This window comes from Monodon monoceros, unplaced genomic scaffold, assembly GCF_005190385.1.
Source record: "Monodon monoceros isolate NGI ecotype Baffin Bay Population unplaced genomic scaffold, NGI_Narwhal_1 Super_Scaffold_14, whole genome shotgun sequence".
NCBI classification, from domain to species: domain Eukaryota; kingdom Metazoa; phylum Chordata; class Mammalia; order Artiodactyla; family Monodontidae; genus Monodon; species Monodon monoceros.
The window spans coordinates 52989607-53012440 of NW_021703770.1; the positions used below are offsets into that span (position 1 = coordinate 52989607).

At 42.6% G+C, this 22834-nt stretch overlaps 1 pseudogene; it reads right to left on the reverse strand.

Moving 5' to 3' along the window:
- Nucleotides 1–631: 631 nt before the first annotated feature.
- LOC114895346 lies at nt 632–21676 on the reverse strand (annotated as a pseudogene).
- Between the last annotated feature and the right edge of the window lie 1158 nt (nt 21677–22834).

A 22834-nucleotide genomic window follows, 5' to 3' on the forward strand; every position in this document is an offset into this window, starting at 1 on the left:
TGGACACGTAGTCTCTCTCTTTGATTTCCTCTGTCTGTCCAACTCCACCACATTCCCTGGCCTTACTGACAAACGTGAGCCTTGGAAGGAATCCTGTCATCTTATGAAGGATGAGTTGCTGTTCAATGTTGTTTTTTGTTTGTTTATTTTTTTGTTTTTGTCTGCATTGGGTCTTCGTTGCTGCGCGCAGGCTTTCTCTAGTTGCAGCGAGTGGGGGCTACTCTTCATTGCGGTGCGCGGGCTTCGCATTGTGGTGGCTTCTCTTGTTGCACAGCATGTCCTCTAGGCGCATGGGCTTTAGTAGTTGTGGCACACGGGCTCAGTATTTGTGGCTTGCGGGCTTAGTTTCTCCGCAGCACGTGGGAATCTTCTGGGACCAGGGCTGGAACCCGTGTCTCCTGCATTGGCAGGCGGATTCTTAACCACTGAGCCACCAGGGAAGCCCTAATGTTGATATTTAATGCCAGCTTTTTTTTTTTTCCTGTCTGTGTTTTTGTTTTATTTTCTCCCCATCCTTAGCTGAAGCTTCCTTTGACTGGAGATAGTAGTGTCTTTAAGACTCACTCCCACCTAAAAACCTTGATGGAAGAAAGAGGGAAGTGATTCAGAGGGCATCTGAGACCAGAGCTCACTACGGGAGGTAGGTCTCTGCAAAGAGTGATGCTAGAGAATCTCCGGCATTACCTGACTTCACGCCGCAGCCTGGGCAGAACCCCGCACAGAGCGGGATGGAGCAGAAGAGCCGGGCCGCCTGCGGGAGGTGGGACGAGCCGGCGGAGACCCCAGGCGGCTGGCGAGCTGGGCCCGGAGCGGGAGAGGCTTCCGCGGCTGCGCGGCCGGGCCTTCCGCTGAGTGCCGCGCGGGGGCGCTGCGGTGCCACCGCGTCACCCCACACTCCTCGGTGCCTGGAACCCAGAAGCGCCTCCAGGGCATTAAGCAGAGCCCGGGGTGAGGACTGGAAGCAGGAGGTCGGATACTGAGGACAACGATCCTGTTCGCCGAACGGCGACCTGGGCACAGGGCAGGTTAATCTTTAGGCACCCGTACACTTATAGATTTGATGCTGGGTGTTAGGAAGGACCGAGAAGGAGCCTTTCTGGGGGCAGTGACCGCACCCTCCTTGGAGGGCAAACTTCCCTACACCTGCCGGGAAAACAAAGCCTTGCAGTCTGGGGATATTTTTCGAAGGCAGCTTGGTGATAATTTGTCGTTTCTTAAGCTTGTCCCATGAGGGCCTCACTCCCACCCCACCCCTCCCCAAGCAGTTTATATAGGAATTCCTTCCAACACCCCCAGGGCGCTCTCTGAAAGCAGTTCTGGCAAATACGGTTTCCATTTTCTCATTACATCCGCAAGGATATCTTCGTGTCCCACGCAGAAACCGAGCTCCGAAGAAGAGGAATGAGGCATGTGAACTCAGGGATGCCTCTTAGGCTGATTAGACTGTACACTTCCGTCTTCCCCTCTTCCGGCTTTTCTTCCTTTTCCCTCCCCGCTCGTCCTCTTTGTGTCAGGCTCTGCAGAGCTGGTGGAAGGGCCTGTTCATTTGTGGTCCGCCCCTTCAGTGGATTTAAAGGGTCACCTTATGCCCTGGTTCAGTCCAAAGTAGTCTCAATTTATACTGTTCCTTCAAGGTCGTGGTTTTGTTTTTGCTTAAGGATTCTGAGAGGCCTAGAAATATGTAAGTACTAAAGCACTAGGTAATAGATGGAAAGCAGATTGTATGACAATGTGGTAGCATGGCATAAGCCCCCTTCTGGGCCGGCTTTACTTCATTCATGCTTTTCCAAACCAGGGTTCCTGAGGGTACTAGGTATACCCAGTTGGGAGCATCCCATCCACCCAGAAGGAGCCAGTCTAGGCCCCAGCTGAGCCAAGCACAGCTATATGTTTGACAATGTAATAACTTTGAAGCAATGTATTGTCACAAGTCTACAAGTCAAACATGTAGGTCAAATAGTAAGAGACATGGGCGAGCACAGAAAGAAGCAACCCCTGTGGGCTGGAGGCGTCGAGGAAGATCTCTTAAAGGACAGGGGAACTGGTGGGGACTTGAAGGGATGAGGAACTCCTGAGTGGTTGGCATGAATTATGTAGGGGTGAGAATCAGTCAATCAGTATCTACCTCAGTTTGGAGAGAAACACATTCTAGGGAGTGTTCCCAGGGTGCGCTGAGGGCCGTAAGCTAACCACACTGTTAGATATTGAGGGCTCATAGGAGAAATAGTTGGAAAGGTAAATTAAGACCAGTTTGCTGAGGGCCTTTAACACCAAGCAAAAAAAGATGTTGCAATTGATCCTGTGGGCCAGAGTTTCCCACAAGTATGCGGTCACACTGGTATAAGCCAATGGGTTACAAGTGAGTGGAGGTATTGACCCACTTCAGGGAGGCTGGGGGCCGGGAGGTGCTGGAGGTCCCAGGCCAGGGGCTTCTACTCAGCAGGCTCCTTTGTTTATCCCACTGTCCATGGAGATATTATTATAGGCCGTATTTGCCATGACTTGGAAATGGTTGGCTGTCACTGCTCAATAGGCATGAGTTGCTAAAGATATTTGGACACTTTTGTGATATTTTGAGTTGTAATTTTATTTGCTTCCCCAGCTGGGCTATAAACTCCTCCAGGAGAGGAACTCTGTCGTTTCTCTTCTGTTGTCCTCGCTTTCCCGCATGAGGAGTAAATGCTCAAGAGATACTTAATAGTTTGAGTGATTGAATATTATGGCCTTAAAAAACTAAACTTCACAAATCATCTGAGAGGGATGACTGCTCTGCCAGCTTCTAAGAGCCTCAGAAATCATAAAAGTCGGAGTGGGACTAACTCTAAGACGTAGGTCAGAAACCTGTGCTTCAAAGGAATGTGAAAACTTTTCTGCTGGTGGTCACATTTAGAACTGTCAAGAAAGAAAAGATCAGAGAGTCTCAAAAGGTTAATAGTGTAAAGGGATAATTCTCTGGGTCAGGACCTGGGCGTTTGCACTTGAAGAATCAAGTCTGACTCATTTGCATGTTAGAAACCTCCTGATCATAATTCTGGTGATATTCTATTCAGCAGTCATCAGAATAACAATATTTTCCTCCTTATTAATCTTTCTTAATTCTTAAGTGGGGGTGGGTCATGAAGTTCCCCCTAAAGGTAAAGGGATGTGAACAGGCTGGCAGTCCCTCAAGATGTTAAGCATAGAATTACCATAAGACCCAGTAATTCCATTCCTAGGTATCTACCCAGGAGAAATGAAAACATATGTCCACACAAAAATTTGTATATGCATAGTGGCGTTATTATAGCTAAAAAGTGGAAACAACTCAAATGTCCATAAACTGGTGAATGGACAAGTAAAATATGGTATATCCATGCAATGGAATATAATCCAGCAATGAAAAGGAATTAAGTACTGATATATGCTACAACTTGAAAGCATGTTAGTGAGACAAGTCATTCATAAGGGACCACAAATTGTATGATTCTGTTTCTATGAAATGTCTAGAATAGTCAAATTTATAGACAGCAAGTAGATTGATGGTTGCCTAGGGCTGAAGTGGGGTGGGAGAAACGGGAGTGATTGCCAATAGGTATGGAATTTCTTTTTGAGATGATGAAAATGTTCTGAAATTAGATTATGGTGATGGCTGCACAGCTCGGTGAATATTCTAAAAAGCATTGCAAAAAAGTTAACATGATGCTACAAAGGAGAGGATCTAATCACAGTGAAGGGAGAGTTGCTCGAGCTTAGCGGTCAAGGGGCTTTAACCCAAGGACTTGATTTCCCAGATTTCTCCAAAGGAGAACCAAGGTTGGGCAGGTGGAATAAGGGGCAGGTGGAAAGGACTGACAACGCAACTAACCCTAAAGAGAAAGAGGATGAAGGGTGACGGTCAGGTTAGCGTGGAAGAAAGGAGGTTAGTAGAGCAAGTTAGTGCTCTTGAGGGAAGGAAAGGGCAACAAACCATAACCAGCTTTTCTCTTCTCTCGGGAGATCCTGGTCGGTTTCACGTGGGAGCGACCCAGCAGCGCCCCCTAGAGACCAGCTCCTCCTGGCATGTTCAGCTACTAGACGGCCACCCTCTCTTCTTTAAAGGCAGATGCAAACTACCTTCCTGTGGTACGTGAATACAGTAGTCTGATTTTGAGTTCTAGGGATTGGAATTGGGGGCACAGACTTGTTCCTGAACAGTAGAGGGTGCTGTGAGCATGTAAAGTTTGGGTTAGAGACTGCGTTGCTGAAGGGCAAAGGAAGAAGGAAGTAGTTCAGTTAGAGTCTGCACTGCATTAGAATCTAATGCAATCAGACTAGAAAAACATACTTCGGTTTTTGGAACACAATTGCCACATTCTTGAAATAATGATTTGGCACACGTGCCACTGTATTCAAATAAAACCAAACCCCAAGAGCACCGTTAATTCTTAGAGGAATGATTTATTTAGACAGTCTGGACCTTGCTTTCATCCAATAAGTATTTATTGAATGCCTACTATGCACAAGGTATTGAGAATTTTGCTATAGCCTAAAACCATAAATCCAAAGAGAGTGCCGAGCTCTGCTGTTGATGGATTTTAAAAATGAAAACCATATTATCTGTATGCACATTCATCACGTGAACTCAGAATGCAATAGAATTCTATTCAAAGATGCAGTATTGTCAGGAAACATCTGATAGGGAAGGAGGAAAATTGTTGGCTTTTTAATCTAGTTTCCCTGCCAAGTCAACTGTGTGAAAGCATAATAATAGCTAAATTTATTCAGTGCATTCTGTGTGCCAGGCACTGTTCTAAATGCTTTACAACCTTGATATAATAGCGTGGTCTGTGGACCAGCAATGTCCCAGGAGCTTGTTAGACATGCAGAATCTCAGGGGCACCCCAGACCTACGGACTCAGAAGCTGCAATTTGAAGTTTCCGAGGCACGTAGTAGAGTCTATGTATTATCTTATTTAATCTCCGTAACCATCCTGTAACGGAGGTATATTATTATCTCCATTTTAAAGTAGGAAACTGTGGGAAGAGAAGTTAAGTAACTTGCCCAGAGCAAAGTAGGGATTTTTAACTCAGGCAAAATAGTTTCCACGTTCATGCTCTTATTCATATCGCCAAACTTTTCTGCTTTATCTTCTCTCTCCCAGATGGATGAAGAAGACATAATAAACATTTCTACTTATTATCATCTTGGTTAAGTAGTCACTGTTTACAAATCTATTTGAGATCCTTAAAATAAAAGTACTTTTTATGGGTTAGTTATACAAAGTAAAATTTAAGCATTCCATTCTTGGGAGTACTTTTTACCACAAGTACTGTTTACAGCAGTGTGTTTTTACGTCTGCCTCGCCTGCCTTTAACACACCAGGCACACTCCTACCCCAGGGCCTTTGCACTTGTCCCATATATTTGCATGCCTAGCTCTGTCACTTCCTCAACTCTTTGTTTAAATAGTACATTCTCTAGAAGCCTTCTTTGACTATCTTACTGGAAATTACAACCGTCCTTTTTTTAAAAATATTTATTTATTTATTTATTTGACCGTGCTGGGTCTCAGTTGCAGCAGGCGGCATCTAGTTCCCCGACCAGGGATCAAACCCCGGCCCCCTGCATTGGGAGCATGGAGTCTTAACCACTGGACCACCAGGGAATTCTCACAACTGTCCCTTTCTAAGGTGATTCAGAAAGGAAAGAAGAAGCCTATTCCAAAACTGAAGCAAAAGAGAAGGTTTACAAGCAAAGCAGGCCACGCAGAAAGAGGTCAACATATTAAAGAAGAAAAAGATCCGTACATCTCCCGTCTTCCTGTGGCTCCGGACACTGGAACTCTGAAGGCAGGGCATGTACCTTCAGAAGAGTGCATCCAGGAAGAATAAGCTTGACCACTGGGCCACCCTTAGGTTCCCCCTGATTTCCGAGTGGATCATAGAGAAATGGAGAACAACAACACATGTGCTCACTGTGGTTGTCAAGGGCAGATCCAGCAAGCTGTGAAGAAGCTCTGCTACTCTGATATGGCCAAGGTCAACACATTGAGGAAGGAAGAAGGCATACCTTAGACTAGACCTACCATCATGCTTTAAATGTGGTCAGTGAAACTGGGATCATTTAGATGGAGTCCAGCACATCTGTTTTAAATATATTAATTAAGGTTTCCTGTGATCCAAGAAAAAAATTATAGCTGTGCCTTACACCCCACCCCCAACACCTCTATTCCCCTCCTCTGCTTTGTTTTTCTCAGTAGCACTTTTTATAACCTGTTTTTTCCATTATAGTGCAAATTTCCATAAGGACAGAGATTTTTGTTTGTTTCATTCATTGTGCATCCCTCCCTACCCCCAGCTGTTAGAAAATTACCTGGCACAATACAGGTGCTTTATAATATTTGTTGAGTGAATGAATGAATGAACAAATGAATAAGTGACTGGTTCCTACCTGACTGCAAACTTCTCAAGGTGCTGATGATGTTTTGCTCAGTTTTATATCTCAAAATTCTAGCAGTGTATTGGTAAAATAAATGTTTATTGAAATGGATTTGTTGCATTGAGAGTATAGCTACAGAAGTTTAATTTGAACATTTATGTCACCAGAATCCTTTTGCCTGTTGTTCAGAAAAGGTCAGATAAAAAATCTGGGGCTTCCCTGGTGGCGCAGTGGTTGAGAGCCCGCCTGCCGATGCAGGGGACACGGGTTCGTGTCCTGGTCCAGGAATATCCCACATGCCGCGGAGCGGCTGGGCCCGTGAGCCATGGCCGCTGAGCCTGCGCGTCTGGAGCCTGTGCTCTGCAATGGGAGAGGCCACAACAGTGAGAGGCCCGCGTACCGCAAAAAAAAAAAAAAAAAAAAAAAAAAATCTGGATATTGTACCACAATTCATAAGCGAAGCCCACTCAGCTGTAATAAAGGATAATTATGTGTTGTGCATTTCATGTCTACAGTTTTGAGAATTTCGTACTTGATAGGCAGTTTTTATTTGATATATAAACATCTTACTAGCTTGTAAATATATCACTTTTTACTTGATGCTATTGAGTTACTTTAAGAAGGTTTTCTGCATGTCAAAATTGTAAAAGCTATTATTTGATGTAGCAGTTGCTAGGGTAACCATCTTAATGAGCAATTAAGCATGTGAAGTCAGTGGAACTCATCCATGTATAAAATTTCAACTCCAGTGGTTCAGAAAGAGACACATCATGATTTTCATGTTTTAAAATGAAATTAAAATTTTAGTCATGTGGGACTTCCCTGTTGATGCAGTGGTTAAGAATCCACCTGCCAGTGCAGGGGACACGGGTTCGAGCCCTGGTAAGAGAAGATCCCACATTCTGCGGAGCAACTAAGCCTGTGCACCACAACTACTGAGCCCACGTGCCACAACTACTGAAGCCCACGTTCCTAGAGCCCGTGCTCTGCAACAAGAGAAGCCACTACAGTGTGAAGCCTGTGCACCTCAATGAAGACCCAACACAGCCAAAAATTAATGAATTAATTAATTTTTAAAAAATGAACCTCAATCTTTATTTCATACCATATGCTAAAAACTAGCCTGCAATGGGTCATAGACCTCCATGTAAAGCAAAAATTCTAAGACTTCTTAGATAAAAGCATAGGAGAAAAATCTCAGCAACATTGGGTAAGGCAAGACTTTCTTAAATAAGAAAAGCAAAAAGAAAAAGTCGATAATTTGAATTTCATCAAAATAAAAACTTTTGCTCTTCAAAAGTCACTGATGAAAAATTAAAAGGTATGCCAAAGCAGGGAGAAAATCTTTGCAAAACATATGTATAATAGAGAATTTGAACGCAGAGTATAAAGAGTGCTTAGAGCTCAATAAAAACAAACAAAAAACCTTGATAATAAATCGGCAGATTTGAATAGACACTCCACCAAAGACAATATATGGATAACAAGTAAGTCAACAAGCATATGAAAAGGTGTTTAGCATACTTAGTATTTGCATGTTTGGGAAACACAAATTAAAACCGAAATGAAATGCCACTGCACATGCACTAGTGTAGCTAAAAAGGTTGATGACACCAAGTTTGGCGGAGGATGCAGAGTGCCTGGAGCTCTCATGCTTTGCAAATAGTACAGACATATTGGAAAACACTTTGGCAGTTTCTAATAAAGTTCAACATACACTTACACAACCCAGCACCTTGCTCTTATGTAGTTATCCAGGAGAAATTGAAAAAGAATTCTTCACAAAGACTTGTATAAGAAGTTAATAGTTTATTCATAATGGCCCCAAACTTTAAATAATCAAACTGTTCATCAACAGGGTAAATTATAAAAATACTGTAGAATATTCATTCATGTCTTCTATAGAAATTAAGAGAGGAATATGTTTGTATATGGGTATATATGTATATGTGTGTGTGCATATATCAAAGGGTTGGTGAATGGGCAGGAAAGAGTAAACAGGAGGGCACATTTACCCACCCACTAACACTTTCCCGTATTCTTCATTCTTTTCTCCCTGTAGGTGGAGTTTATGTTTGATGTCAATTCCCTTTGGCCTAAAGAACTTCTTTCAGCATTTTTTTAGTGCGGATCTGCTGACAATAAACTGTATCAGTTTGGGTTTATCTGTAAATGTATTCGTTTACATTTCTTTTTTTTAAATAAATTTTTTTTTAATTTTTAAAAATAATTTTTAAAAAATTTATCTATTTTATTCATTTATTTTTGGCTGCGATGGGTCTTCGTGGCTGCACACTGGCTTTCTCTAGTTGCAGTGAGCGGGGTCTACTCTTCGTCGCGGTGCGTGGGCTTGTCATTGCGGTAGCTTCTCTTGTTGTGGAGCATGGGCTCTAGGCGTACGGGCTTCAGTAGTTGTGGCACACGGGCTCTAGAGCTAAGGCTCAGTAGTTGTGGCGCATGGGCTTAGTTGCTCTGCAGTATGTGGGATCTTCCCAGACCAGGGCTCGAACCCATGTCCTCTGCATTGGCAGGCAGATTCTTAACCACGGCGCCACCAGGGAACTCCCCATCAGGGCTTTAAAAGCTAAATTAATTTCTCTCCCTTCCGTTCAATTATTTTCTTCCAAGTACTTTCCTGTTCTCTTTTTTCCAGCTTGCCTCTTGGTGTTATTTTTCTTTCACTCCTGACTTTTCATTTCTTGCACTTTTCTTCCTCTTTCTCATTTTTTCCTGCCTTTTCCCCTTTTCCCTCTGACCTCTTTCAACCTCCTTTCCGTAAGTTATTTTTGTTTTCCCACTTATAATTCATATTTTGTACCAGCTTTACTGAGATATAATTCACATACTACACAATTCACACATTTAAAGTGAAGATTTCAATGGTTTTTACTATATTCATGAAATTGTGCAACCATCACCGCAACCAACTTTAGAATATTTTTATCATCCCCAAAGAAAGTCTCTGTCCTTTAGCCATTGCTCTCTGATCCGCCCATTTCTCCCAGCCCCATGCAAACACTAATCTAATTTCTGTTTCTACAGATTTGCATATTATGGAAATTTCATGTAAATGGAATCGTATAATATGTGGTCTTTTGTGACTTGACTAGCTTCTTTCACTTAGCACTTTGTGTAATGTTTTCAAGGCTCATTTACATTGTGATATTAATCAGAGCTTCATTTCTTTTTATGGCCAAATAATATTTCATTATATGGATATACCAATTTTGTTTATGTTTATCACTTAATGGATACTTGTGTTGTTTCTTGGCTATTAGGAATAATGCTGTTATGAACATTCATGCACAAGTTTTTTTATTTGTTTTTTTTGTGTGTGGTACGCGGGCCTCTCACTGTTGTGGCCTCTCCCGTTGCGGAGCACGGGCTCCGGACGCGCAGGCTCAGCCGGCCATGGCTCACGGGCCCAGCCGCTCCGCGGCATGTGGGATCTTCCCAGACCGGGGCACGAACCCGTTTCCCCTGCATCGGCAGGCGGACTCTCAACCACTGCGCCACCAGGGAAGCCCCATGCACAAGTTTTTGTGAGGTTGTATATTTTCATTTCTATTGGAGTGGAATTGCTGGATCATATGATCTATGTTAAACTTTTTTGAGGAACTGCCAGGCTGTTTTGCAAAGTGTCTCCACAACTTTACATTCCCACCAGCAGTGTATGAGGGTGTTGATTTCTCCATATCCTCACCAGCACTTATCTGTCTTTTTAATTATAGCCATCCTAGTGGGTGTGAAATGATATTTCATTATGGTTTTGATTTGCATTTCTCTGACACTAATGACAGTGAGCATCTTTCCATGTGCTTATTAGCCATTTTCATATCTTCTTTGGGGAAATGTGTTTTCAGATACTTTGCCCAGTTTTCAACTGGGTTGTCTTTTTTATTATAGAGTTATAAGAAGTTTTAAAATGTATATATTCTAGATACAAATCTCTTATCAGAAATACAATTTGGAAAAATCTTCTCCCATTTTGTGGGTCATCTTTTTACTTTCTTGATAGTGTCTTCTGAAGCAAAAAGTGTTGAGTTTTTAAGAAGTCCTAATTATTATTTTTTCTTTTGTTGCTTGCTTTTGGTGCCATATAAGAAATCATTGCCAAATCCAAGGTCATAAGGATTCACTCTTATATTTTCTTCTAGGAGTGCTATAGTTTTAGCTCTTGTATTTAGATCTTTGATCTATTTTAGTGAATTTTTATTTACCATGTGAGGCAGAAGTTTTAAATTCATCCTTTTGAGTGTGGATATCTTGTGTTAACCCCATTTGTTGAAAAGACTATTTTTGCCCATTGAATAGTCTAGCACCCTTTTCAAAAAATCAATTGATAGGTTTATTTCTGGACTCTCAATTGTATTCCTTTGAACTGTATGTCTATCCCTATGTCACTACCACACAGTCTTAATTATCATTACTTTGTAGTAAGTTTTGGAATTGGGAAGTGTGGGCTCTCCAACTTAATTCTTCTTTTTCAGGATGGTTTCATAATTCATTTTAATTTGAAACATGTTTTTTATCTTCTGTATACCAGGGAATATGTGAAGAGAACAAGACAAGAATGCTCAGCCAGGAGAGAGATGTGTTTAAAGAAGAATTAACAGTATATGATAGAGAATTCCCTGGTGGTTCAGTGGTTAGGACTCGGAGCTTTCACTGCCAGGATCAGGGTTCGATCCCTGGTCAGGGAACTAAGATCCTGCATGCCTCACAGTGCGGCCCCAAAACAACAACAACGACAGCAACAAAACAATGTATGGTGGAGATTAAGGTAGGAGAATTATAGCTACTTATAAAAACATAACCGGGAGTCTTAGCCAAATCTGGTAATTGTGCAAGACTGACTGAGGAAACAAGGGTCAGACTGAACGCTGGGGGAAGGAATAAGAGATAACCAGAAGAAGAGAGAATATACCCCATTCTAAGCCATTCCAAGGAATAGCTTTTGTGAATCTTGGGGTCAAGGCATGGCTGTAAAAAGACAGAACAAAGTTCAGAAAAGCTTTAGTAGAGAGTGCAAGAAGAGAGAGGTAAAATTTGAGTAGAGTAAAAAGGCAAGATAGAGTCTGCTTTTTATCTCAAAGACAATGATGAGTCGTTGTGGGCACTGAAAGAATGATGGGAGCCTTGGAGGCATGATCATTTTACATGCACAAGAATCCCTCTGGCTGTAGAGTAGGCAGTGGATAGGTGGGTGCAACACCAAAGAAAGGAAAACCAGTTAGGGGGCTTTTGAAATGAAATGTGATGTGACCCAGAGTATGATGGTGGCAAAAAAAAAAAAAAAAAAAAAGTGGAATGACTGTGAGAAACTTCCAAAGCAGAGCCTAACAGAACTTGGTGATTCTTTAGATGTGAGGGATAAAAGAGAGACAGGAATCAAAGATGGCTCCTAATTTCTCATAATATGGAATTGTCTGTATTTTGAGTATGTTGTAGATATTGAATAAAGGTGAGCCAATTTTAAAAAAATAAAATGAGGGAGGAGAATGTTTTATTTCTCAAAAATCTCCCAACAGAAAAATTAAGTTGCCTGTAACTTGTGCGGTCTCTGAGTACTGTGTTTTGTTGTTGTTTTTTTAAGGCCACTCTGAGTGATCCTTTAAAAAAAAACAACAACAGGTTTAACCAGGGAATACGAAAACCAAGCGAGAGGGTGTGACTGTAGGAGTTTCATGACACCCAGGTGGCATGCCTGGTGATAGACAGAACAACTTCTCCCCATCTACTGGCATCTCCTACCAGGACCGTTCCCCAAGTGGTCCCCCAGCTTCCTATTTCCAGTCGTGCCCTCTATCAGTGCAGTGCAGCCAGAATGATTTCTCACAAAGCTACATCTCAGCTTGTCACCTCCTTTACATAAAACTTTTCAGTGGCTTCCTGTTGCCGTGAGGACAAAGTTCAGACCTTTTAACGGTTTTCATGTTTCTGCATAATCTGGGTCCTGCCGGCCTGGCTGACCTCTTGCCACGTCCTCCCTTATGCTCTGTGCGCCGGGCACACTGAACTGGTGCTGTCAGTTCCTTCAACGTGCTGGGCTCTCTCTCTCTCACCTCTTGGCTCTCTTTTACATCAGCTTTCTTTGCCTGCTACTATGCCCACTTATCTTCCAGGTCTTGAGTTACACATCACTTTCTCTGGAAAGCCCCACTGACGTCAAATCTGGGTTCAGGATCTCCTGTGTAGCAGCCTCAAATGCCCTAGGTCAATGGACCTGCTGAGGCTTCGATCTCTTTTGGTCTGGCTTGGTCCAGGCATAGACTTTATTTTATTTTATTTGTTTTTAATAAATTTATTTATTTATTTTTGGCTGCGTTGGGTCTTCATTGCTGCTCACGGGCTTTCTCTAGTTGCGGTGAGCGGGGGCTACTCTTCGTTGTGGTGCGCGGGCTTCTCACTGCGGTGGCTTCTCGTCGCGGAGCACGGGCTCTAGGCACGTGGGCTTCAGTAGTTGTGGCTCGTGGGCTCTAGAGCGCAGGCTCAGTAGTTGTGGCGCACGGGCTTAGTTGCTCCATGGCATGTGAGATCTTCCCAGACCAGGGCTCAAACCCATGTCCCCTGCATTGGCAGGTGGATTCTCAACCACTGGGCCACCAGGGAAGTCCCGGGCATAGATTTTAGACTCTGATAAGAGTGAAGAGACTGTGTTTCCTTCAAGTCCCCATAACGAGAATACTGATGCTCTCAGCCACTGGGAGGTAATGAGCTGGTGCCTGCTCTACAGATACCAGCAAGTATCTGCTCTACTGAGACTTGATTTTGCCAGGAGATAGTCTGAAGATAGAGTTATGTCCCTTTGTGAAGGCTGAATAGGGAATCAGGTCTTAAAAGGCCAACCCACACCCATTGCACAAAAGAATAAGCAGCCAATCCCCAGAGTTCTACCCCATATTTTTAGCCTGGGCAATTTTTAAAGCAGCCGTATCCAAACCTCCTTGTCAACAGCAAAACCAAATCGTTTTCAGTAAACCATTCATCCAATACCCTGCACTGAGTAATGCTACTTGCTGACATTTCTTTCACCATCAACTCCCCACAAAATGGACTCCAAGATAGATAAATGAGGAAACTTGTTACAAGAAATTGTTACTGTATTTATAAACCAGTTAAAAGTGAAAGAATAAAAATTGAGACAAGGAGAGCAAGAAAAATTGAAGTCCTGTGCTCCTCTCTGGGCATAATTACCTGGTAGGCCAGTTATCTGTTCAGTGTACTCCTACTTCAAGGTAGTATTTGTAATAAAAGAACACCAGTCTTTCTGGTCTCTTTAGAGGCAAGCAACCAGCTCATCTAAACTCCTATCAGTCTATTCACAACTGGCTTAAAAAATAAGGAATTAGGAGAAAGGGAAGGAGGGAGAAAACACATTTCTCCATTAACTCATTGGGAAGTCTTAGGACCTCCTGAAGAAGCTCCCTTCTTTGATCCCCAATCTCACAATCATAGTGTAGTTCCAGTTCTACATAAGCATCCATGAATGGTTCTCTAACTGGAGCACATGCTATCAAACCCAAAGTCAAACGCCCAGGCCAAGAAAACTCAAATCTCAAATAAAATCTCAAATAATCCAATAATATCTATTCCCCAGGTAATGGCAAATAGTATAACAATGTTTGTGATCAAAGACCCACATTTGAGAAAGTCCTGCTGTGCCCTTATAAACACAGACACACACACCCACACACACCCACACACACTTTATCTTTGAGGGCCAAAGTTTTGAAAAGAAATCTGGACCAGGGTAGGCAAAGAGCTGGAAAGGATGATAAAATCCTGGAGGGATAATTTACCATTAGGATAGGAGGAGAGAGGACAGGTGCGCTGTCTTCTGTACCATAGTCCGAAGGGGAAAAGGGACTTGTTATTGGTTCTGGGTCTGAGAGGGGCCACATGTGGAACAAACTTGGTTTGGGATAAACTGGTGGCCAGCTTGAGCCCTAAGGAAAAGATTCTTCAAGTGCATCTGAAAGCTGGTTTCAGTGTGGAGAACCTCTTGGAAATTTGATTGGTCCTGGGGAAAGGGAAGCAGGCAGCTCCCTTTCTTCTTGAGTGCCACAAGCCCTCACTGTTTCCTGTTGAATGGGGCGATTTACTTGCTGTGCGTGGTGGGAAGGCAGCGTGGCAGGGCCAGGACCCGGTGAGTCCGCAGCCAGTGCAGCAGCTTGTAGCCTGTGAAGGAGATCTGCTTGCGCATAATGCATTCAGGCTTCTCTGGTGCTGGGACAGCAGGGCTCAAAAGGCTTCAGGTGCCTGGGCAGTGCCTTCCCATCGTCCTCCTTGCCCACCTCGGGGTTGGTGAAAATCAGGGTGGCGTATCGGCAGTGGAGGGCCTCCACGCTGTAGTTGCCCGTGTCCACCAGGGCTGCCTCTCGCTGGTCCTTCCCACACAGCCTCAGGGAGAAGCCCAGGTATCGCAGGATGGCACTGGACTGGTACAGGGTGAGGTCTCCATTCTGGAACTTGGGGAGCTGCCCGTAGAGTTAGGAGGCCTTGAGTGGGCACTGCAGCTGGGTCTCCTTAGTCACCACCTCCTCCTTCCAGCTCTGGCCCTGGCCAGCCCGCAGCACGTGTGTGGCCTTGGCAGACCCTGGAACAGGGAAGTAGACAGCGGTGTGGGGCGTCAGGGTGGCGGCAGATCTCAGGCCAGTGTGGAGGACCTTTCACAGAGGTTGACGTGGAGGAAAGGGACCACTGTGGTCTGCAAAGGAATTAGCATAAATAGCGTCAAACAGTAACCAGTGCAGGACAAGAGGTCTGAACCACATCCCCCCAAACAGCTGGTTTAGAAGTGGTACCAATAACTTGGCTGCTAAACTTCTGTGCCACCTCCTCTCAGAGTCTCTCAGGTTTACCACCACCTGCTTCCTGACCAAACCCAGGCCACTCCCTGAACGTCCCTCCCCCATGCCATCACCACCTTCTGTCTTGTGGTTTAATATTGACATTTGGCCTAAAATATACCTGGAGTCCATGGGTTTTACCACAAGAGACTTTTTTTTGGCCTTGCCAAGTGGCTTGTGGGATCTTAGTTCCCCAACCAGGGACTGAACCCCGGGCCATGGCAGTGAAAGCACTGAGTCCTAACAACTGGACCACCAGGGAATTCCCCCTTAAGAGATTTTTTTTTTTTAAATGTAAACACCAAATCGTGTAACTTGTTGATAAGTAACACTTTTTAAGCACATCAACCATGGTACTCTCACTGTGGAATTTATGGCCCTGAAGAGACTTAACCCTGGAGTTTGCAAAGTCCCCTCAGAACAAATTCTTTGGAGAGAGACTTGCTAACTGCCCTGGGAATTTGCTCTCACAGGAGGCCAAGGGAGCAGGTGCCTGAGCAGCTGGGAGAGAGTTTCCTGTTTACAATGTAAACCCTCCATGGTTCACGCTCCTTCAGGCCCAGATTCTGGCCAGACAGTACAAAGATGAGTCATCAAAAAAGAATATAGGAAAAACAAAAGGGGAATGAAGCAGTATAAAAGAGGGGAAAGAAATTAAATAGATAAAACCGATAATATCTAAAACAGGACCTATAAGAGACTAAAAAGACAGGAGGTTAGATGGTTAGAGCTAATATTTCCAACTTTAGGAATTAAAAAAATGAAATATTAGGACTTCCCTGGCGGTCCAGTGGTTAAGAATCCATACTTCCACTGCAGGGGGCATGGTTTTGATCCCTGCTCAGGGAACTAAGATCCCACATGCCACACGGTACAGCTAAAAAAAAAAAGAAAAAAAAATATTTTGGGAGGGAATGTTCCAATATCTAATAAAATTTAAACTACTGATAACTTTTGACCAAAAAAAATACTTCTCAAAATTTATCCTTCAGTAAGTCACATAAATGTATAAAGATAAATGTACAAATGTTAGGGATGACTCCTGCCAAAAGCCTAGAGTTGTTCTTGACTTTTGTCTCCCTCAACATCACCATTCTGCCCCATTCAATCCATCAGCATATCCCATGAATTCTCTATTCAATATATACCCTGAATCTGACCACTCCTCACTATATTCCTAGAACCTCAGTGAGTCACAGCTTTTCTCAGAAATGGATTCCTACCTGGTCACTCTGCTTTTGTTCTTGCCCTCCAAACAGTCCATTAGCTACTTAGCAGCTAGATTGATCTTGTAAAATCCTAGATAAATTCATATCACATCCCTGCTTAAATCTTTCATGGCTTTCTGTTGCACTCAGAATAAACTGCAAACCTCTTACCAGGACACTAGGGACCTCTCATAGCAGCCACCACTCTCCCATCCTGCTAGCTCCATCCCAACCCCACTCGTCTTCTCTGGGCTCCTTGAACAAGCCAAGTTGGCTCCCATCCCTGGAACTGAGCACCTGCTCTTCTCTTTACCTGGAAAGCACTTCTCCAGATCATCATGTGGTCTGACCTTCTTATTCTTTAGTTATCTGCTCTAGTTCATTTTCTTGAGGAGATTCCCTCATGACCAACCAAGAATAAAACTTCTCTTGTTATCTCTAGCCCCTTTCCAGGTACCCCTTTACTTACCACTTATCCATTTAATTGTTTGCTCTCTTTATTCCCCTTCTACTCACTTACATTGAGGTTAGGGACATCATCTATTTCACTGCTGCCTCTTTAGCACCTAGAACAAAGCCCACCACATAATAGGTGTTAGTATTTTTTGAATGAATGAATGAATGAATAAATGCTGGACATTTTCTTAAGATACATACTTAACTGAAAGAAAAAGCAAGCTTCAAAATGTGTACAACGCTGCTATATTTAAGATAGAGAACCAACAAGGACCTACTGTATAGCACAGGGAGCTCTGCTCAATACTCTGTAATAGCCTGAATGGGAAAAGAACTTGAAAAAGAAGATACGTGTATATGTATAACTGAATCACTTTGCTGTACACCTGAAACTAACACAACACTGTTAATCAACTATACTCCAAGATAAAATAAAAATTTAAAAAATAATATGTACAGTCAAGCCCCATTAATATTAATACAAATATCTTAGTATACATTTGTATTCGTATTATATATAATATTTGGATGATGCATGGAATTTTTTCAAAATATATTTGTTATTGAGGTATAAGTGACATATAACATTGTGCTAGCTTAAGGTACACGATTTGTTGATTTGATACTTTTATATATTGCAATGTGATTACCACCATAGCTTTAGCTAACACCTCTACCACATCACATCACTTCTTTCTCGTAGTGAGGACATTTAAGGTCTAGTCTCTTAGCAACTTTGAAGTATATACGCAGTATTGTTGACTATAATCACAAGGCTGGGCATTAGATCTCCAGAACTTACTCATCTTTTAATTGCGAGTTTATAACCTTTGACCAACATCTCTCCAATTCCTCTACCACCAGCTCCTGGTATCTACCATTCTACTCTGTTTCTACAAGTTCAGCTTTTTTAGATTCTCACATATAAGTGAGATTATACAGTGTTTGTCTTTCTCTCTCTGACTTATTTCACTTAGCTTGGTACCTTCAAGGTCTGTCCATGTTGTTGCAAATGGCAGGATTTCTTTCTTTTTCGTGGCTGAATAGTATTCCATTCCAATAAATATATCACGGTATCATTATCCATTCATCCACTGAGGGACATTTAGGTTGTTTCCATGTCTTGGCTATTGTGAATAATGCTGCAATAAACATGGGAGTGCAGATATCTTTTTTTTTTCTTCTTTGGCCGAGCTGTGCAGCTTGCAGGCTCTCAGTTCCCTGACCAGGGATTAAACCCAGGCCATGGCAGTGAAAGCCTGGAATCCTAACCACTAGGCCACCAGGGAACTCCCAGATATCTTTTTGATATCCTGTTTTATTTCCCAGGACTTACTAACTGAATAAAGGGGAAAGTTTAAAAATGGTGTATAAAGTCAAGTACCATTTATCTTACTACTAATATCAATAAAATATCTTTTATGTATATGTATATATGCACCCAAATCTAGATGAATATACATCAGTTATTCACAGTGATTATGCCTGCTGAGGGGATTTGGGGATGATGGCTTTCTATATTATACATTTCAGTAAAATTTTTATTTTTCTATTAACCATAAATATTTTAATCTGAAAAAAATTTGTGTTAAAAATAAAATCAAGGGCTTCCCTGGTGGCGCAGTGGTTGAGAGGCCACCTGCCGATGCAGGGGACATGGGTTCGTGCCCCGGTCCGGGAAGATCCCACGTGTCGCAGAGCGGCTGGGCCCGTGAGCCATGGCCGCTGAGCCTGCGCGTCCGGAGCCTTTGCTCCGCAACGGGAGAGGCCACGGCGGTGAGAGGCCCGCGTACCGCAAATAAATAAATAAATAAATAAAATAAAATAAAGTAAAGTTGAAACATTTAGAATGGCAATGATGCTGGAAGCCAATTAGATAAAAGGTTAAAATGTGGAAGTTAAGTGATATAAAATTATGGTCGTATAGTTTTATATGATTATATGAAATGATGAAATTAAAATACACGGGTAAAAAGTTTCATTAAAGTGCATGTCTCCACTCTGCTCTCTGCCAGGAGCCTGTATGGTATGGACTCAATGATCTGTTCTAAAGTCCTCTGTCACTCTGGTTGGGTTCAGCCAGTGAGGAGTCCCAGTAAGAAAAATGAAGGAAGATGAAAGCAAGCTAAGTCAGGGTATTTATCCCCCTTCCTCCCTCCCCAAGAGGTCTCATTGAGTTGGCTGTATCCCTCGACGGGAAATCCCCACTTTTCTTGGGGCCACTAACTGTACAGAGTCCTGTTCTCTGCGATCCTGGCAGCTACTCCCTCCCCTTACCCTTTCCAGTGGTGAGCCCCAGCTCCTAAATTCCCACCTTTGTAAATAAACCCTCCTCATTACCTGAGGCCATCGCTTTCTTGCTGGGACTCTGGCAGACACTTTTTGGATAAAAATATGCATGTTCCTAAATTGTTCTTCCTATTTCCCATGATCCAGAAATCATCCAGAAAAACAAGACTCCTTGTGAAGCTATATCTCTGGTATTAAAGCCTTCCTTCTCCATCTCGGGGCATGGCAAACTTTTTCCGTAAAGGGCAGATAGTAAATATTTTAGGCTTTTTTTTTTTTTTTTGCAGTACTTGGGCCTCTCACTGTTGTGGCCTCTCCCGTTGCGGGGCACAGGCTCCGGACGCGCAGGCTCAGCGGCCATGGCTCATGGGCCGAGCCGCTCCGCGGCATGTGGGATCTTTCCGGACCCGGGCATGAACCCGTGTCCGCTGCATCGGCAGGCGGACTCTCAACCACTGCGCCACCAGGGAAGCCCTTTAGGCTTGTTTTTTAAAAAATTGAAGCATAGTTGATTTACAATGTCATGGTAATTTCAGGTGTACAGCACAGTGATTCAGTTATACATACATATATGTTATTTTTCAGATTCTTTCCCCTTATAGGTTATTACAAAATATTGAGTATAGTTCCCTGTGCTATACGGTAAGTCCTTGTTGGTTATCTATTTTACATATAGTACTGTGTACATGTTAATCCCATCCTCCTGATCTATCCCTCCCCCCTCTTTCCCCGTTGGTTTGTTTTCTATATCTGTGGGTCTATTTCTGTTTTGTAAGTTCATTTGTATCTTTTTTTTTCAGATTCCACATATAAGCAATATCATATGATTAAATATTTTAGGTTCGAGAGGTCTATCCTCTCTGTCGCAGCTACCCTGCCAAAGTAGCACCAAAACAGCCACAGGCAAGAGGTAAATGAATGGCTTGCTGCAGACATTGAAGGAAGTCTCCTAAGGCATTATCATTCAGTAACATGTTTGCTGTGGGGTTTTGTTAGATACTCTTCATAAAGTCTAGGAGCACATTATTTGTAAGCTCCATTTTACAGATTAGGAAACTGAAAATCATCGGGATTAATAGCTTGCTGTAAGTCTCATAATTATGCAGGGTAGTAGCAGTAATCCTCTGATAAATTCTTGGCTCCCATTACTATGCAGAATATCTTTAAACAAGGTATCGTGAAGTCAATATTATTCTAAAGAATGGTAGGTTAGTGAGATTTTTGAGGCTACAGTGTTTGAGGGTTTGTTGGAATCATACTATCTATTGGTAGCCTCAGTACTAGCCAGATGTATCACCGCGGGATTGTATATATTATAACAGTAAGATTCTAGAAAAGAAGTGAGTGTGTAAAGGAAAAAGTGTGACATTTTGGTTGTCTCTCTTACTGGGTTCTTCTGATATCACAGAGCTGCTAAATTCAGGTTGCCCTGTCTTTAAATTAGTTATTGTTATTGTTAACCAGTTCTAGTTATTGTGAACTGGTTTGAATTGAGCTCTCTGTCTTACAACTGAAAACATGCTAACAGAAGCCAGAGCTTCCTGCTCTTTATTGATCTAGAAACCCAAAGAGAATATTTAGCAACCCAAAGCTATTGAACCTATGATACCACCGTTGTATGCTTATTGTCTCCTAATTTTGCTTTCTGCAATCCTGTAAGCTTTCCAGAAACAGGTGAAAGGGCTTGTTTTGCATACTCAGGAAAACTTATTAAGTATTTTAATTACAAAGACGTTATTTAAATTGAAATATACTTGAGTACATATATTGTTTGAAAACTATTCATAAAGTGGGGTGAAAGCAGGTTATATAAAATTATACATTTTATCATTACACTCTCTTTTTAAAATTAGTCGTTATTGTTTAAATGGGGACACGCTAACTTTGTTATTTAGAAAATGAATTTGGGAAGGGGAAGATTGACAAGGTTTTTAGTTTGTTTACAAGCAAAGCAATGGCAATCCTGCTGCGAGAATACTGTTAACTGTTGCTATTCCAATCAGAAAAAAAGTGGGCACTTTGGGGAAAAAAAATTTCCAAATGTTTTTAATACTTTGTCTAGTCTCTGAAGTTCCCTTTGTTCTGTTGGAACGCCCAAGTCAATGAATTCAGTATTGATTTATTTCAAAGACCCTGAGGCTTGAAGCTTTGAGAGAGAATGAAAAGAATGAAAGAACGATTTTTCATAGACTGTATTAAGCCTCCAGGCATAGAAAATGTACAAGTGAAAAGCACATCAGAGACATCTTTGCTCCTTGCTAAAGCCTGTGGAAGATAACTCTCTGGCCAGGGTGGAAAGGTATAGTATTGATTACTGAGAAGATTTATAATTGAACCAGAATTTCTTAATTCCACCAAACGAAACAAACTAACATTGTGACTGTTCGGTACTTCAGCGTCACCTACCTGCAGGTCACACGCTTTGCCACGTCCAGTGGCGCAGGTCCTGGCTTGCACGTTCAGTAAATAGTTCATGACTAGCTGGCTGGCTGCATGGATTAATGGGAAACTGTAAAATTCGTTTAACTATCTTTTTTCAAAAATTAATTAATTAATTTTTACTTTTGGCTGCGTTGGGTCTTTGTTGCTGCGTGCAGGCTTTCTCTAGTTGCAGTGAGCGGGCTTCTCATTGCGGTTGCTTCTCTTGTTGCAGAGCATGGACTCGAGGTGCGTGGGCTCAGTAGTTATGGCGCACGGGCCCAGCCGCTCCGCGGCATGTGGGATCTTCCCGGACCAGGGCTCGAACCTGTGTCCCCTGCACTGGCGGGAGGATTCTTAACCACTGCGCCACCAGGGAAGTCCCCTAACTATCTTTTTGATATAATTTTTACTCCAACATTGCCCACTGGGGCACATTAAATATGTTCATTCTCTGTTTTCAATTACAAAAACTCAGTGGGGTAATAAACAGTAATGAGTTCCAAGACTGTTTTGTTGCTGCTGTCATTTAACACTTTACTTGATACAATACATCACCTCTCCATAAAGAAAAATGTTGGCAATAGCTGATATAAATAGTAACATCTATCGAGTTCTTACTCTGTGCCAGGCAGGGAGCTATATTCTTCACATGAAATTTCAGAATTCACCCTCACAACTTTCTAGGTAAGTAGTAGTATTTTTCTTGTTTTACAGTTGAGAAAACTGTGTAAACCATGTTGCTCCTTGGGCTATATGAAATATATTTGTTTGCAGAAGGAAAATAAGGACATTAATGATCCTTTTACAAAAAGATTCTTTTGAGTGACAGGATTTCCTCTAGTCTTTTAATGTAACAAATACTCCTAGGGCATTCAAAACCTTTCAATTATACTAGTTCAGTTTGTATGCTTTTCATTTACAATAATTCTTCAAGAACACACCTCTATATATGAAAAGAGAACTCTAAGTTATTATCCTGGTGACGATGTTTTTTGTTTGTTTTTTTTTTTGCGGTTTGCGGGCCTCTCACTGTTGTGGCCTCTCCCGTTGCGGAGCACAGGTTACGGACGCACAGGCTGAGCGGCCATGGCTCACGGGCCCAGCCGCTCTGCGGCATGTGCGATCTTCCCAGACCGGGGCACGAACCCGTGTCCCCTGCATCGGCAGGCGGACTCTCAACCACTGCGCCACCAGGGAAGCCCCCGGTGATGA